General features: G+C 29.8%; 1 long non-coding RNA gene and 1 other non-coding gene across 10 annotated transcripts in view; both read left to right on the forward strand.

The window, feature by feature from the left end:
• The window catches only part of LOC112595378, a 61,405-nt gene that overhangs the window by 11,379 nt on the left and 32,965 nt on the right, over positions 1-17,061 (forward strand). For all 9 annotated transcript variants that reach the window (XR_003114709.1, XR_003114710.1, XR_003114708.1 and 6 more), the window contains one exon: positions 2,340-2,482. This is a non-coding gene — a long non-coding RNA (uncharacterized LOC112595378). The remainder of the gene's footprint in view (positions 1-2,339; positions 2,483-17,061) is intronic.
• On the forward strand, positions 87-159 carry Trnat-ugu. Its single transcript has one exon. It is a non-coding gene; the product is annotated as a tRNA-Thr (tRNA).

Consider the following 17,061-nt stretch of genomic DNA (forward strand, 5'->3'; position numbering starts at 1 on the left):
GAATTATAATAAATTTAATTTAATAGTGTGTTTTATAAAAACTACTATTGCCTTAATTATAACTGTTTGTCAAACGTCGGTAATGAGCCTCCATAGCTCAGTGGTTAGAGCACTGGTCTTGTAAACCAGGGGTCGAGAGTTCAATTCTCTCTGGAGGCAAATGCCCTTTTTTGCTGTTTTTTATAAAAAAATAGCGTTGTACTAATTAAATTAAATTTAGAATCAGAACCAAATTTACAAAAATTAAAGCTGATACTATAAACAATAATTGATTTTTACCTACTTAATTTGCATATTTTAAATCCAGAAAATTTAATTGTCGTGTCGTTAAAAAGTTAACTTTTAAACTTTGAAAACTATTGTTTTATTTCAGTTAAAAGTTTTGATAAAAAATTATTTAATTGTTGTAATTATTTATAATATTTTGGGTTTTATTGATGATTTAATTTTAACGTAGACTAAAATAGTCAGTCTAATTTATATTTTGTTTTTTTATTAAACCGATCAATTTATGAACACAAAAAACTATTTTAATTCATATTTTGTGGCTCAGAAACTCTAAAAACGTACTTCATGTTAAAATATTGTTTAAAAATGTTTTCAATGTTTTCATTCAACATAATTACATTAGTCAATAGTAAAAATATTGGAGTTTTTACTAAAGAATTTCTAAATTTTAAATTAAAATTAAAACTTATTAGGTATGTCGCTAATTTACTATTGTAAAAATGATAGTATTAAAATTTAAAATATTTTCAATTGAGTACCTACTTTATAAACTTAATAAATTCCACTTTTTTTACCTATTGTTTTAAAAGTCGATTTCACACACCGCCTGAGTTTGTTACATCGTTACTCTTCCTTTTAGATTTCTGAGTAAGCTATAGCTAAAAAATGCATTAAACTATTACACTTCTACTATTATTTTTTCTGAATATACATTTGTAATTAGGATTTGGAATCTGTTGATTCTAATATTTATAATATATCTTTTATAAATCACACATAAAATTAATATCACAGATGTTGAAGTTACACTTCAGCCATTGGTAACATTATACCTTGGAAATTCAAAATAATTTTAATTTAAAGCATGAGAAACAAAAGTCGAATCTGTATTACTTTTTTAATTTGACGATTGATAGAAAAGCACTTTGAGAAAAACTGTCATTTTTACAAGTATCAATATTTGTATTTAAAAACGTTAATCAACCACTATTTTATATAAATTCTTTACTATTTATGTGATATAAATTATTGTAATAAATAATCAATTATTATTATGGAGGCCACTATAGCAAGTCTGTTAAATTGACGTTTATTGTTTAAAATAATAACTTTTGAATACTCCGTTATTTTAACTAAGAAAAATGTATTCGAAAATTTAACTTCTGTATACCTACTTAATTAGTTAATTCCTTATACATGTGTAACATATTAACTAGGTACACATATTTATATTTCGATGTTATAAAATAAATAATAATGATCAAAACGTTATACACATTAGTTAAAAAATAAAATATTGACCTTAGACTATTTATTCGTATGTGGGACAATCAATATACAATTATTGAATTATGGAGTAATAAAAATAAAAAATGAATTTTGAAAATGAAAATATTTAATTAAAAAAAAACTCTTTAAAAACTGTTTAATTAGCCATATTTTGAACTAAAATGTCTTTTCATCCATAGTAAACAAATCTTAAACAATTGTTTTGATTATAAAGTAAAAATTGATGTAAAACTCAAGAAGCATTTTCATATTTAGATTGAACTAGAGAATAATACAAAACTTTTAAGGCTGATTCGCCCTTAAAATCCGAATACGTGTCCTTCATTAACTGAATTCCATGTAAAAGATTATTTTTTCCACGTTACCAATTTATCAATAAAATAGATATTTAATAGAAAGTTTGAAGTTAAAAGAAACTTTTAAATCATAAATTATATTTTTGAGATAGGCTTAAATTATCCAGGAAGTAAATAATAAAATAATGCCATTGATTATAATGATTATTGCAATTAACTTGCCAATGTAGTTCATTGACTAATAATCATTATAAGTTTGAGTAATTTAAATTTTATACGGAGATTAAGTTAGGTATTAAACTGTTAATAACTGTCTCTTAGATAAACCATGGATACTTGGATAATTATAATTCATTACATTTAAAATAAAACAAAAACCTGACCCGTATCATCATTGCTATTCAATAAAACGCGCAATATGGCAATATCAATATAAGAAACAATAATTGTGTAAAAAGAAGCAATTTTTGTTTTTGTTATTGTACCATGAATTTTACATCAGTTTATGTTTTTTTTATTTTACAGGTCTCAAGTACAATTGTTTTTTGGAATAAGTTTATTATACGAGTATACGTTGCAGTGGACAGACATTTTCTCGATATATATTGGGCACGTTGCCTATACAGTTCGCCGTCCAATACACTTATGAACGAGATAAGGAGAAAACGGTAATAATATTATGATTGATTTAATATTACTGAATTTCAAAAGCAAAGAAAAATAAAGACAACAACCCACCCTTTGACAAGGAGCAACACTACAGTTGCCGAATATAATTCAATTACATGGTAGATACGGTCAGCGATATAAAAACGAGGGCAAAAACAAGAAAAAAATAAGAACGTAGAAAAGCGTATAATAAATAAATATATATATATATATATATAAATATTTTCTCAATTCGGCCTAATGGTTTGGATGGCTCCTCCAAGGCAACAAAACAACAATAGCTGATAAAAAATATATTGTCGGGATGGGCTTGTCCCTCCAGTTGTTTCCCTTTGCAGTTATCGGGATTCAGCCCCTCGAAAAAATGATGCCCCCTATTCGGTTATTTTTATACATGTATAAAAAAATAAAAAAAAAATACGAATTAGAATGGGCGATCCCTTCTCGTTCGGCCACCAGTCGGGGTCGGGTTTTTATCAATAGAAATTTCTCCCTTGGCATGCATAGCGGTCACAAAGGTTAAGTAAGCCGTGCTTTTTTCCTCTGTACCTCCACATAAGTTCCTTAGCTTTCGATTATTCCACAAAATTATCCATTCAAGTTTAACCCTCCATTTTTTACCGGGGTACTATTGTCAACGATTTTCACGTGTATGATAATCTGTCAAAAGCCACAGTTTTCGAGTGTATGATCCGAAAACGATTTTCTGTTACACTCGGGGGTAGTTTTTTTTTTTCATAAGATAAATGGTTTTCATAAATGGAAAAATAAATAAATAAACGTTCTTAAAGAGCGAGAAAAATATTTTTCACGATAACTTTTATTGCTTGTCGAAGCTTATTAAATTTTAATAATATACCATAGGTAGCTATTTTGTTGTGGGGTATCCGGATAATTTAGTATTCTTCATTGATTAATTATAATTAAACGTAGTTAATTCGTTTTACTGTTGAAATGCAATTATTTAATAGTCTTGGATTAATTCTGCTCCGTTTAAACTTAATCGAAAAATAATTCAATAAAAAATATTACAGTAAAAAGTATTTGTTGCGCAAATACCTACAATTATTATCAAAACGATGTAATCAAATTATTTTATTCGAAATAGCTAATACAGTGATACTATAAGTATTTCATCATTTTCATTCTTATTAATCCGCGGAAGTAATTAGTAATGCGTGTGTGTGAGTAATATTCATTTTGGTATATTTATGTATTGTTTTACTCATAAAACCTTGTATGGAATTTATAACATAAAGTATGTGTTTATTCTTTATTTATTTTGTAAAAAAAACTAATTTTTTCTCTTACTTGTACAATATAGATTATATCAGAATTTTAAGTTATTTAATCTGTTCAGTATAGGTACTATAATACTATTCGTACGAGTGACAATACGAATAGCAGTTTAAGGTTAATATATTATTATTTTTTACTTCTAATGTGTAGTATTTTAATCGTCATCGATGCCATACAATTTTATAATAGAAGTTAAAATGTAATAATATGCAATACACAAATGTATTAGAAATATTATACAATATGATAATATGAGCAAAATGAAAATAATTATTTTCTCGGGCATTGGTTATTGTGGAATTTTCCGACACACTTATAGTCGTTTACGAATTTACGATTACATTTCCATCGTCATCCATTAATTATATTTTGATTTACGCGTATTTCTCCTTAGTATACTACTACACAGATTGTGTTTCATCCCGTTATTCACATGCGTGCGGCCTGCTCTCTTCTACGCGTTGAGCGGGATTCAATTAGTCGTTATTCTAAGAGATAAAACCCACACATGTACACATAGACACAACTCCCTTCGACAAATATAGAAGAATAATTTGGCCTATTTGCCGAGTATTTTGCGTGTTGTTCGCCCCCGAAACAAACAAGAATTCGACGAAGAATTTAATTTCGGGTTTCCGTCCTCCCTACTAGATATAGTATATTTCCTGTTGTATTATTTTTTTATTTTCATTATTGAATACATGGTGTGTAGGTTTTATACTTTTATCTGTCTTCAAACGTTTGTAATCCAAGAGGCCTGCCGTCATGTGCTTTTCTTATTTTATCAAATTGCTTTTCTGAGATTTGTTTTGCCTTAATTTTTGTTCTCTGTATCGACGCACTTTAAAAACTATTTCCATTTTAGACGTTATTGAGACACGGGAGTTTTCTAATAAAATACTGTAAACTAACTGCCCACTATCAAGTATACAAACAGTTTAAAAATCGTGTCTAATTTTTCATATTATTTTATTTTACACGCGTCTTATACGATTTAAGTTATTATGATTCGAGTCGAATCGCTCACAAGAATTATTAAAATTATTAAAGAAATATTTTTACTTAAGTTGCGTTATTTTTTTATATATTTTTTTTTTTAACTAGCTATTTGCTGTTTGTATTTAAACATAATATCTTAAGGTTTATAATTATATACATTGCATTTATATACATATACTATATATATATATAATCTATGTATAATAAGATAATTAATAAGTTGATCAAAACGTTGGCGTCACGTCAATTCAACGCAACGTTAATTCAATGTTGTTCAAATTCGCTGTACCTACATCAATTTATCGTGTATTATTATGTTATATTGTTGTCACGGATTATGGACTTCAGTTATCGTCATCACATTTGACGGTAACGAAATATAATAATATAATATTAACATAAAAAGAACATTTTCTAATAAGTCGTTATATTTTTTTTGTAATTGATAAAATAATACGATATTAGGGCTAATCATGTATGTTTTTGAATTTTGGAAAAGCAAAGAATATATTATGCTTTCAATTTTTCCGTCAAATATGCAATGTCTATCTTTTTCTAAATTAAATTTGTATAGAAAGGTAGGTAACCAGTACTAAGAAAAACAAATTTTGTGGACGAGTTTATTTAAGTGAACGGAGTAGGTAGTACTAAAGAATTCGGAAAACCACAGTTCAACAGGCATTGATGTTAAAAAGCGATCAATAAATTTAATGTAATAGTTGTAGGTAAATGTAGCTAATAGAAGTAGGCACAGTAGATACTTTCACAAATCCCTTTAGAGTACACTCACTCGAGTGGTATTACAACATGTGTGTACAAACAACAACGTAATCTATGAAACGATCAAACCAATTTTCGTTTTACCTTATACCTGACAAAACGAGAAAAATCACCGAAGAAAATTTGTTTTTACGATTTGACAATGTTATTGGTTATTAATTTAAGAGAGTATAATATTTTTTTTTAAACAACGATTTTATTAAAATTTAAACGACAAACTGTAAAAATTAATTTTGCGATGGTACATTTTTTACTAATTAAAATTTTTACCAATAGTGTATATCTTATAACTAAATTAAATAATGTATAGATGTATAAAGTTGAGACTATATGAGAAAATTAAACAAATTACTATCATTGGATTAAGTCTTAAGAACATAATAATTGGCTTAGGAAAATTTGTGGTGAGTATGAATGAGATGAATTACGAATTTCTAGAAGCAAAATTAAAATTGTGCTTTTAGATTCTAAGTAGAGCTCCGATGAATGTATTGATTTAACAGTGATGTACATGTTTTGTTATGTGCAAAAAAAATATTTAGTTTCTCAATTTTTGAGATTGGTTTATGGTAGAAAATTGGATCTCCGCTGGACAACATATATTTTAATGATTATGAGAAATGTCAAATGAGTAATAACGAATACAATTATATTAACTTATTATATTTATAGCTATTTTGAATACATATGAAAGGGCGTACGAACAAACGGCAAAATATGTTGTGATCCAATAATACATTTCTTATTATTACGTTGTCATGCGCGATGCACGTTATGTACTTTTACACGATGATTAAATGCATGCGAGTTGATGGGTATAAATTGACGAATGATGTACGTAGGTGGGTACCTACATCGCAAAATATTATTATGTCACAACAATTGAGTTTGTCACGTTCTGTTAAATGTGACAATCCCCCCAGTGAATATATTCGACAAAAGGTAGCCAATAGGCTAGTTATAAATATACTTACGGGGTGGGTTTTTCTATTGACGTAGCATAGAAATAAGCAGTAAATTTTGGTGGTTTATCACGTATTAAGATTTGTCGAATGATCAAAAAACATTTTCGTACCAATACGCCGCGTATCTGCTTATTACGAAACCTTAACCACAGGGTTAAGGTCAAGGCCGATTCCGTATACTTGAGGCGATTAAATAATATTTTAGGTATTGTTGTCCAATAACATTGATGCAACTATTCATTGCTCATCGAGATTGTCCGTACAATACACGACGCGACTTTGCACGCCGTCTGCTGCATGGGCTTTTAAAGAGGTTAGGGGTGGGCCTGCAGGTACCTGCAACCGGTATTATTCGATCAATTATTTATGCAAGCAATATACTATATACGACTACTTGCATAATATATAAATATTCGTATATGTATATAATATACATATATATATATGCCATATGCGTACAATACATAATATAATATATATATATTATACGCACTGAATAACAATGACAATGGTTTTATATATGTAGGTACATACAATATACATGTAGGAGGAGCGGGCAGCGGTGTGTGGGTATTGATCGCGAGAGGGACTATTGCTGTGTGTGTGTGTAGCGGCGCGGTGTCCGGTAGAATGACGGCTGTCAACGGGGAGAGAGAATACAAGAAAGAGAAACAAAATACGAGGAATAGACAGAGACAGAGGGGGTGAAAGAGATAAAGAGAGAAAGAGAGTGAGCGGCAACCGAGCGGCAGGAGGGTAGAATGAGGGGGTGAATCCGGTGGGAGAAGAAAAAAGGCCGAACGGATAAGGAAGAAAGTTATGGATAGATGTGGGGTGGAAAACAAGAGAGAGAGAGAGAGAGAGAGTGATGTGAAAGGACGGAGAAAGAAAGGAATGACACGACCGACTTGGCGTACACACTTACGCACACGCGCACACAAACACGCGCATATATATATATTATACTCTCAGACTTTTTTGCGGGGGTTCACGGGCGTCGATGATGGTGGGCGGGCGGGCGGGCGCACAGAGCGTGAATAAACATAATTGTCGGCAGGCGCAAGCGCAAAGCGTAAATACATACATTTATATATATATACACACTCACGTATATAATCTAAATGTATATATATATATACGCAGACCGAATAACTGTATACACACACACACACTCACACACTCATATGTATATATATTATATATTATGATATGTGTGTGTGTGTGTGTGTGTGTATAAATGTATAATATGTAAGTATAGTAAGTCGGGGGCGGCGCGCATGTGATGCAAACTGGGGTAAAGACGGCGGCGGCGGCGGTAGAATAATGTGCAACTGACGTTTTCGCGGGCATGTTATTATTATTATAAATGCTCACCGCGCCGAACGTCTTCAGTGAACTGAGAAATTGTTTAAATCGTTTTCCCAGCGTTGCCCCCAACCCATGTTCACCACTAAAAAAAAAAAAAAAAAAATCCATACATATGTACTTGGCCGTTTTATGTGGAAAAATCCGTTTTACGCGTACAATAACGATTAATGACCAATGATCGATTTCAATAGAATTATTTCTATACATTTTAACCGATTCAAATAGCACATTTGCAATTAAGATTTTATACATTTATACGAAATAATCTTAGTGCGGTTAGGTTATAAATCGTAATCAACATCGTTGACAGTATTTTTTTTAAACACAGCGATTCGCCACACAATTATTTTAATTATTTCGATTAAACTACGTCGATTTATTATTTTTGAACGATTACGAATGGTACGTATAATAACACCGATCTTTCACGAACAGAATTCGACTGTAGTTAACGTTGAAAAATAATTGATTTGGCCCGATTAAAGTCAAACAGTCTATGTATTTTGATCGAAAAGCGATTTATTTAGTTTATCGTGACTCCTGCAGAACAATTTCAAAAGCGTGAGGTAAGAAGTACCTACGTATTGCCACGGCGGTAGAATGCATTGTTAATAATTATTATTCATAATACTATTTTAGGGCGACTCTTACGTCTAATTACAAAATACAAATCTAATGCGAACTACGATATTGGCATACTGCAGGTGTTTAAAAGCTACCGTATTTTATTAGGCGTTGTCTACCTATTTTTGATCAATAATCCTAAGTCTCGATAATTATTCGTAATAATTTATCTTTGAGCGCAAAGGGATTTGACCCGAGTTTGCAAGTTGATATACTTTATTAGCGCTTTTATATCGTCTCGCTTTCTAAAATCTCGTTTGCCTCGCGGTGTTTTTAATCGCATCCGACAAGGACTTTTGCCAACTACCGTCGAATGGAAGGCACTCAGAGAAGATTTCCTACGTTATACTTGTAGCGTTTTACAGCACCGCCGCCGCAGTGCCACCGACTGGATGCGTGTAATCGGGTAAAATCGGTTAATTTCTCAATGGACCGAATTCCAGAAATAATAGTCCACCGGCTACCGACGCTACTGTACGCGTTTCCCCATGCCCTGTCGTGCAATATTTTTTTGAACTATTTCCGTCAGCTAAACGCCCATTTTATATAAACGCAATTACTGTTGGATTCAGGGTGCCGTTTAACGTTTCACTCGAGCATTATGTTGTTCTGCGCCATATATAATAACATCCCTGCAGAGCTAACCACAGAGGAGGCGACCGGCGGAGGGGAAGTATAGAATTACCGTCTATTAAAGATAATTGAAATTTTCCCCTCCGCTACGACTGCTGCCCGCTACTATACACAGTATACACGCGTATATTATATGGCTAATGTTTGCTCCTGAAGTCGAATCAATCATGTTGATTTATCTCCGAGCACGTTGAACAGTCGAGTTTGCATTCAACTCGGGTTAACCGTATACTCGTTTTGTTTGCTATAAAACGATACAAACGAGCATGCCTAAAATATGACGTGAAACGAACACTATAACATTATCGATGTCGAATAGCTGTTGACGAGTTATTACGTCAAGTGTATAGTTTTAACGCGTTTGAAAGACGGAAACGAATTTTCATTACTGGATTATTGTGCGAATAGCGTAGCATCAAAAATATTGCGATATAAGTCGGTAGGTTGGGTGTCCGTAACGTATATTTTAATATATGTTTCTAGTGCGAAAAATTACCGCACGCGTGTAATGATTTTTTTTTAAAATTATGTATTTTTTGGATGGGCACCTGTTCCTATTATAACGCGGTAGATATTTTAGTTAAAATTAAAAATGATTTGTTATAAATTAAATTTCAACAAATCTAATGTCGAACTGGACGTTTTATTTGTGAGTCAAGGTTAATAATTGTTGTTGCACACACTACTAATATATATAGTATATATTATAATAACATATAATATATATATAATATTTATAGTATAATTTGTATATTATAGGGTGGTCCTTATTTTTTTAACTTCCAAATTTTTTATCGAGCACTCTTCCATTTTGTTTACTATTATAAGGAAATAATTTAGGTTAAATTTGGTGAAATTGTACATACGAGTCATTTGGATGATGATAAGCTGTTTTTTATTTACTATTCTATTATTATGTATAAGCATGTATAATATATTTTAAGGAAATCGAATTGCGATTGTATTTAATATGTGTATGCCGTGCATGGTAATAATGATGTTATATTCGCGAGACCGAGACGTAATGCATTGACATAAACCTCATAATTGAGAACAATTTATCTAAATATTATGTTGCACTTTACTATACGTATATGAGAAATTTATGATTTTACGTAGTTAGAATAAATTTTAATCAATTGAAATTGTTGTTACATTGGTTTTGATGTGATACGTGATATTATGTGATATTGTCCATACACATTATACTCAATGGATTGTTATTTATTATAGTGCTAATTTGAATAAATAATATTTTTCTTATTATTTTATCGTTTTAAAATGTTACTGTGCTCTAAATACTTTAATAATATTCGTGTACAATATAAATGCCGAAACTTGGTCGGCGCGTGGTATCATAAAAAAAGGTAAAATAGACGACAGAGCGTAAACAATATATAATAGCGTCCGTGGTTCAGCGCCAGGCACACTAGTGAAATGGAATGGTATGCTTTTGTGCGTGCTGGGCTAGTTTAGGGTGGGCAAAAGGGAAAATGATAATGCACGTACGACAGTGTTGAATCATTCTTCTGAGCTTTAAGTCCCTTTAGTTTTTGTCCAAGAAACGATTTTCAGTCCGTCCCCGGGGACGCGTTACAAAACGGGATCAAAATAAATCGACGCCGGGGCCTCCGGTAAAAAGGAATACTAGCGCGGTGGAAAGAAAAATAAAGAGGTAGAGGGGAAGCCTAGCTAGAAAAATTGTCTTGGGGACGTGTAGAAGAAAAAAAGTCTTTGCATTTGCCTTGTTCTTGTGTCAGTGAGGCCCATTAAACTTCCGTTTTCAGTGTCAGTTCAAACACCAACCTTACTGTCCCTTATGTGCGTATGCTTTTGGATGGGGGATATTGTCGGGGGAGTGCATACTGTACTGTAATAATTCATCCATAAACTCTGTTGCAAATAATCGAATGTGTGAATTATTTATATACATATAAGCATATTGAAAATGGATCTGTTATTCAGAAATTTAAAAATATTATCATACAGTACATGAATAAATAAATAACTGAAGACCAACGTTTTTATATTGAAATAGTATTTCATAATTAAAAAGCATTAATTTGTTTAATGCAAGGGATAATAATTAATTATTAGTATTTTAGAATTTCTAAATTGGTAATCGAATAAATAATAAAAATATATTTTGAGAGTTGTTGTTATATTTGAAAGCAATTATAATAAATATTCCATACGTGTACATCAATATACACTCATATTAATAAATTAACAGCAAATATTTGGATCTAAATCTAGATAAAGAATAAGGATGTTAAAAATACATGCTCGCGTACATTTTTATACGAGTTTCTCACTGTTTTTAACTATTTTATAGAATGTTAATGATTGGAAATTCTAAATATCTTGACGTTTTAAAATTAATTTAGTATTAATGACTTTGATATAAATTGATATTACTTGTACATTAAATTAATACTATAAAAATTGGAAATTGAAAATTACAAATTATATACATAAAAAATCTGAAAATAATATTGTAAAATAAAAATAATTTACTGTAACTCCAATTAAAAAAAGTCCTTAAATTTTTTTTTGCTTAAGGTCAATTTGATAATTTTGATAAATAGTAATAAAAAATTAGTTAACATTTGAAGCATCTATTTTTTTTTTAATTTAACAAAATAATAACTTTATTAAAACGTGGCTGCTATAATTGTCATTTTATTTTCCCCGCGATTTCTCGATATTTTTTTAAATATTTTAAGAAATTATTCAGAAAATACATTTTTACCTCATTAAAGTATAATAGTAGTTAAAAAACTAAGCTATCTAGAAATATAAAATGTTTATAAATGTCTATAGATATGGTTATGTTTAAAACATTTTAAACAGTTTTTTTTACTTTCAATAGTAATTAATAGTTACAACTCATAGGTTAAGTTGAAAACAAATGCATAAAGAAAAAACTTATATTTATATAACAAACATAAATTAAAATTATTCTAAGAACTATTAGCAGTGGCATGTGAGTAATATGCTTAAGATAAGTAAATAAAAATGTATACCATGAACAAACTAAAATCATAATATTTCAAAAACTAAAAAGTATAATGTCGTATTACGTAATTCTATTAGGTATATAAAATATTATCAACTCAAAAATGTATTATATTGTCATGTTGAAAGTGATACATTTTATTGTCTATAAAGGATCATTTTCAGGACTCTACGAATTGTTTTAAAGAAAGTGATTAGTATTACTTATAAATAAACGTTTATTTTGAAACCATGAGTATACATTTATTGCAGTTTGTACTATAATATTATTATTACAGTGTATCTATATATTTGATAAATTTGTAATATTTATTATACTTTGCAAGTTAACGTTGTTTTTTTGTATTGTAAATGGCAAAATGTTGTTGTCCAGCAGCGTAACACATGACCAATACGTGTGGGGTCCGTACACGCACTGTCGGCGACGGTGGCGGTCGTCCCTGGCTACATATAATATTGTGATCACGTGAATTGCGGCCAAGGGGTGTTTGAAGAGATATGGACAGGGAAGGGTGTCGGGATAGAATACCGTCATTTCGCAGGGTTCGTACGAAACTCATAAATTTTGATTATTCAGAGGGCGAAACTACGCTGAAACGGCATTAAGGCTTCCTTTAAGCTTATTCCTACGCTCGTACGGCGGCAACAGCAACCCCTTGTGCATTCGGAAAAGTTGTTGTTTTTTTTTCTCCGACAAATTCTGAAATATACCAGAGATACGTAGGGAAAGAAAAGGGAAATGTACGTATATACTGCGTGTGTGCGTATAAGTCACGTGGTAAAAAGACGGTGATAATTTCTCATTCAACGTTGCCGTCTCGGAAGAAAATGGCGTCCGAATTAATAAACCCATTTACAATACAAGGAATAAAAAAAAATAAAATAAGAACCAAAGGGTAGAGCGGAAGGGTGTGGATACAGGAAAAACAACCCGTGGACGGTGGTAATGATTGGAGCAAGATTAGGGTTTGGTGGTGGTGGTCGAAGGAAGGAGTGGTTAAAGAGTATAAAAAAAAAAAAACGAGGCGGTTGTTTTTAGAATCAGATCACGATCGTGTCTCGGGTGCTCGAAAAATCGAGGGTCGGTCGCGTGTGATGCCGCATATATTAAATTGGGGTGTTAGGGGTGGAGGTCCCTCCTGCAAAGTCCGGTCTCCTAATGACCTGCGCGCGCGCGTGGAGAAAAAAAGTTATGGAAGAGAGTGGATTTTCATCACCACCGCTCTACTCGCATAACGTAACAACACACCCTATGCGTGCAAGCACGTTCTTAATTCACAATCAGCTGCCACGGCTGCCACGACGCCTATTGCTTGTAGCGAAAATTAATTTGTTTTTTTTTTTTCGGCGTATGGTGTACGGAGATAAGTCGATAATATCGGCGATTGACAGACGCTCTCGTAGAAGGGTGGCCTTTGTGTGTGTGATATAAGCTCACTGGTTCGTTAATCCCTCTAAAAAGATTCATTCACTTTCTTTTGTGGTAAATATACTCATTTTTTTTTTAAGAATCAAAAAGCCTGATAAAGCTTTAGTTTCAGATCTATATAAAAACCTGCCACCCGGGAATTATCGGTTGATTAAAATTGAGCAATGTTAAGTTTTATAATTTTTTGTACTTTATATAATATTCACACAGTTTTCGTAGTTATGATACAAAAATAATTCGACTTTGGTATGAATACGATAAAAAAAAAAGTGAAAATTTTTGAATCGTAGAAATGTACCGCGATATTAATCGATTTCATTATAATTATTAATAATTATTGTAGTTGAATCAGAGATCTTAAACGTTGGAGGCTCGTTGTACCTTTTTTGTCATATTCATTTATTAATTAAAAAATATATTTTGCGTTTAAATAATATTAACAGTATTATGTATATAGGTTTATCTATATCTCTATGTATATAAATTAATAGACATTTGTATGGCTTTTAGGCTTAGAAACTGTTAAACCAATAAATTGTTACCAAATTTTGCACACATATTCTTTGACACTCTGGAAGTATTTTTTGCTTTATTTTTCAACTACTCGAGGTTAGGTTTTTTAAATAAAAGAATATATTTAATATTAAATTAATTGTTTTTATTCAAATATATTTAAAAAAAAACAATAAAATTCGAAAATATAACATGTATACTTATACTTTGCCACAGCTGGATTGCTCATTTAGCGATATTATTAGTTCATAAAGCCATACTGATGTTGATTGGCTCGTTTTAGGTGCACTAAAACCGATAGGTATGTCATTAAGTATTAAGTATAAATTATGACTATTAATTTCGATATTATTATACTTATTTCCTATTTTAATTCTACGAAAGTATTTTTAATTGTATATGTTGTTTACGATTAATATTTACATTTTAGTGTATCAGAGTTTATTTTCGCCGATGGAACCGTTAGAATAACAATCATGTCGTCAGTCATCATAATCATAAATTTTTATACAGTAGGTACATTTTTGTATTAATAAAATACGAATTAAATCGGATTTGTTTGATGTTTGTAAATAAAATACCAATACATTTAAAATGAAAGGAATAAAATATTCCCGGGGTAGATATTCCTATTTAAAATCGGCAATCAAAAAACGTTACTAGTCCCAATAGATTTAGTGATACATCATCCCTCTTTTTAGTCTCACGGGAGAAATATATCTAACTAAATTTCCTAATGTAGAAATGTTGGACTTATATATTATATACCACATTGAAATAAGTTTACTTCATGGAATTATTTATATAGAGATATACTTATGTTTAATAAATGTCTGCATAGTTATTATTTATGCAAATGTTATGATTTATGCGTATTTTTGTATTATTATGTACTAAGTGTATTCATTTCCACGGAAACTAATGAATATTTAAAAATTCAAAATAATTAAAATGTTTTATGAGTCATTTCAAGTTATTTCTGGTGCAGAAATACGGATAAATACGTATAATACATTATAATAAATAATGTACATATAATGTGATTGTTGTGGTATTATAGTATTACAGTAATATTGAATACATTCTAATTATTCCTAAAACTTGCTTTAAAATTATTTAAAAAAATAACGTTTTTGTATTAATATGTATATAATAATAGCCAAATAGTAAACCAAATATCAATGTCGATGAATGTAATTGGTTTTATTTCAACTTCACTTAATGATGTTTTAGTCGTTTTATAACGCTGCAGTTTCTATATATATATATATATTGCATTTGTTCATTAAATAAAAATAAAATGGATTGTAATTATAATATCTTATAACATTATATATTTTTTATTTAATCAACCATACGTTTTAAATTTATGATTATATTATAATATATATTGATGTAAAAACTTTATTATTTTTTTAATCATTTTAACATTGGTTCAATAGGAATTCAACATAAAATTAAATATAAGTAGAGTAAAAATGTTTTTCATTTCTATTGAATAACCTTTGAAACGGAAAAATAAATAATTTTTTTAAGTGTTTTGGCAATAAATTGCTCAAAACCGAGTTAGTGTTTAGTATACGATTTTTTAGATGCTTTTTGTGTACATAAACACGTTTAACTCTATTAAATATTAAACTCCACTTTTGGATAGTGAACCCTCTACGTATTTGGTGGACCAAACATAATATATTTATATGCCCAAGGTTTGTTATTTTTTTTTACTTTAAAATGAATACGTATAATCTACCCTCGGAGGGTGAGCGTTTTTTTAAATGGCCTTTGCCCTTATGCGACTTAACGGTCGTTTAGGGGATTGTAAAAAGTAAAAAAAAAAAATGAAAAAATAGGCAGGTCCTTGGGTGTTTATAAAACATACACATTGGAATGAAATGGCAATAACCGAAAAGTTTACGGCTTTACATTTCATGAATGTGTTCATTTGTTTTATTTATATGCTTTCGGTTATTTTATGGTTTAGTTTTATGGTGAGGTTTTTTATACTAAGAAATTCAGTTGCTATTCCTTGTTGGATTTTTAAATATTTGATTGTATAATGAAATAATCAAAAATATATTATTGAACAAAATTTTGTTGTTAATGTTTTTTTATCATTCAATTTCCCGAAGCAAAAGTTAGACTTTTATTTAGTAATAAAATATAATGGCTTATAAAATAAGGTAAAATATGATATGTTAGATGAGGAGATTATCTCTTTCATCTCGTCCCTTCAAGTCCGTAACTGGGTATACAATGAAATCTATTAAAATAATATTTTATAGTAATGAGTTTCTCATGTTATTATTAGTTATGTATTACAAAATTTAACGAGAAATAAAAATAATGCTTTATTTAATTATATAGTCATACAGATAATTGTTAATTGTTTTTGAAGACATTATTAATTTATTTCATGTTTAAATAATATTGTAACGGATTTATTAAATATGATTATATTACAGTTAACAAATCACAATATTCGTATATGAATTATTAAAAAAGACATTTTTTATTGGTATTTTATTTAGAATAATATAACAGTTGTGCATATATAATGTATAATATATTAAGTATATTCGGCTATAATAATTAATTTAAACATAATTTACGAGAGTATAGAAAAACTATAGGTACATTATTTGAACTCTATAATTATTTATTTGGAAAAATTGTGAAATTGTTAACTCTAGTTTTAATCTTTCAATAACATAATATGTGAGTACTTTTATGGAAACCCATCATTATAAAAATTTGTAATATTTGAATATTTTCATACTTTACAAGTTAAAATACATTGTAAAGTACGAAACTCTATGTGGTTGTATAGATGTTTTCTTTTCAATGTAGTTGAAATTTTTCAATCGCCCAGTATATTCAAGTTGAACCAATATATTCAAGTTGAAAATGTACCCTTTTGTTTTACCCATTATTTTTCACAGTGCGAAGTTTT

Source organism: Melanaphis sacchari, unplaced genomic scaffold, assembly GCF_002803265.2.
Source record: "Melanaphis sacchari strain LSU unplaced genomic scaffold, SCAv2.0 Contig271_pilon_pilon, whole genome shotgun sequence".
Lineage (NCBI taxonomy): Eukaryota > Metazoa > Arthropoda > Insecta > Hemiptera > Aphididae > Melanaphis > Melanaphis sacchari.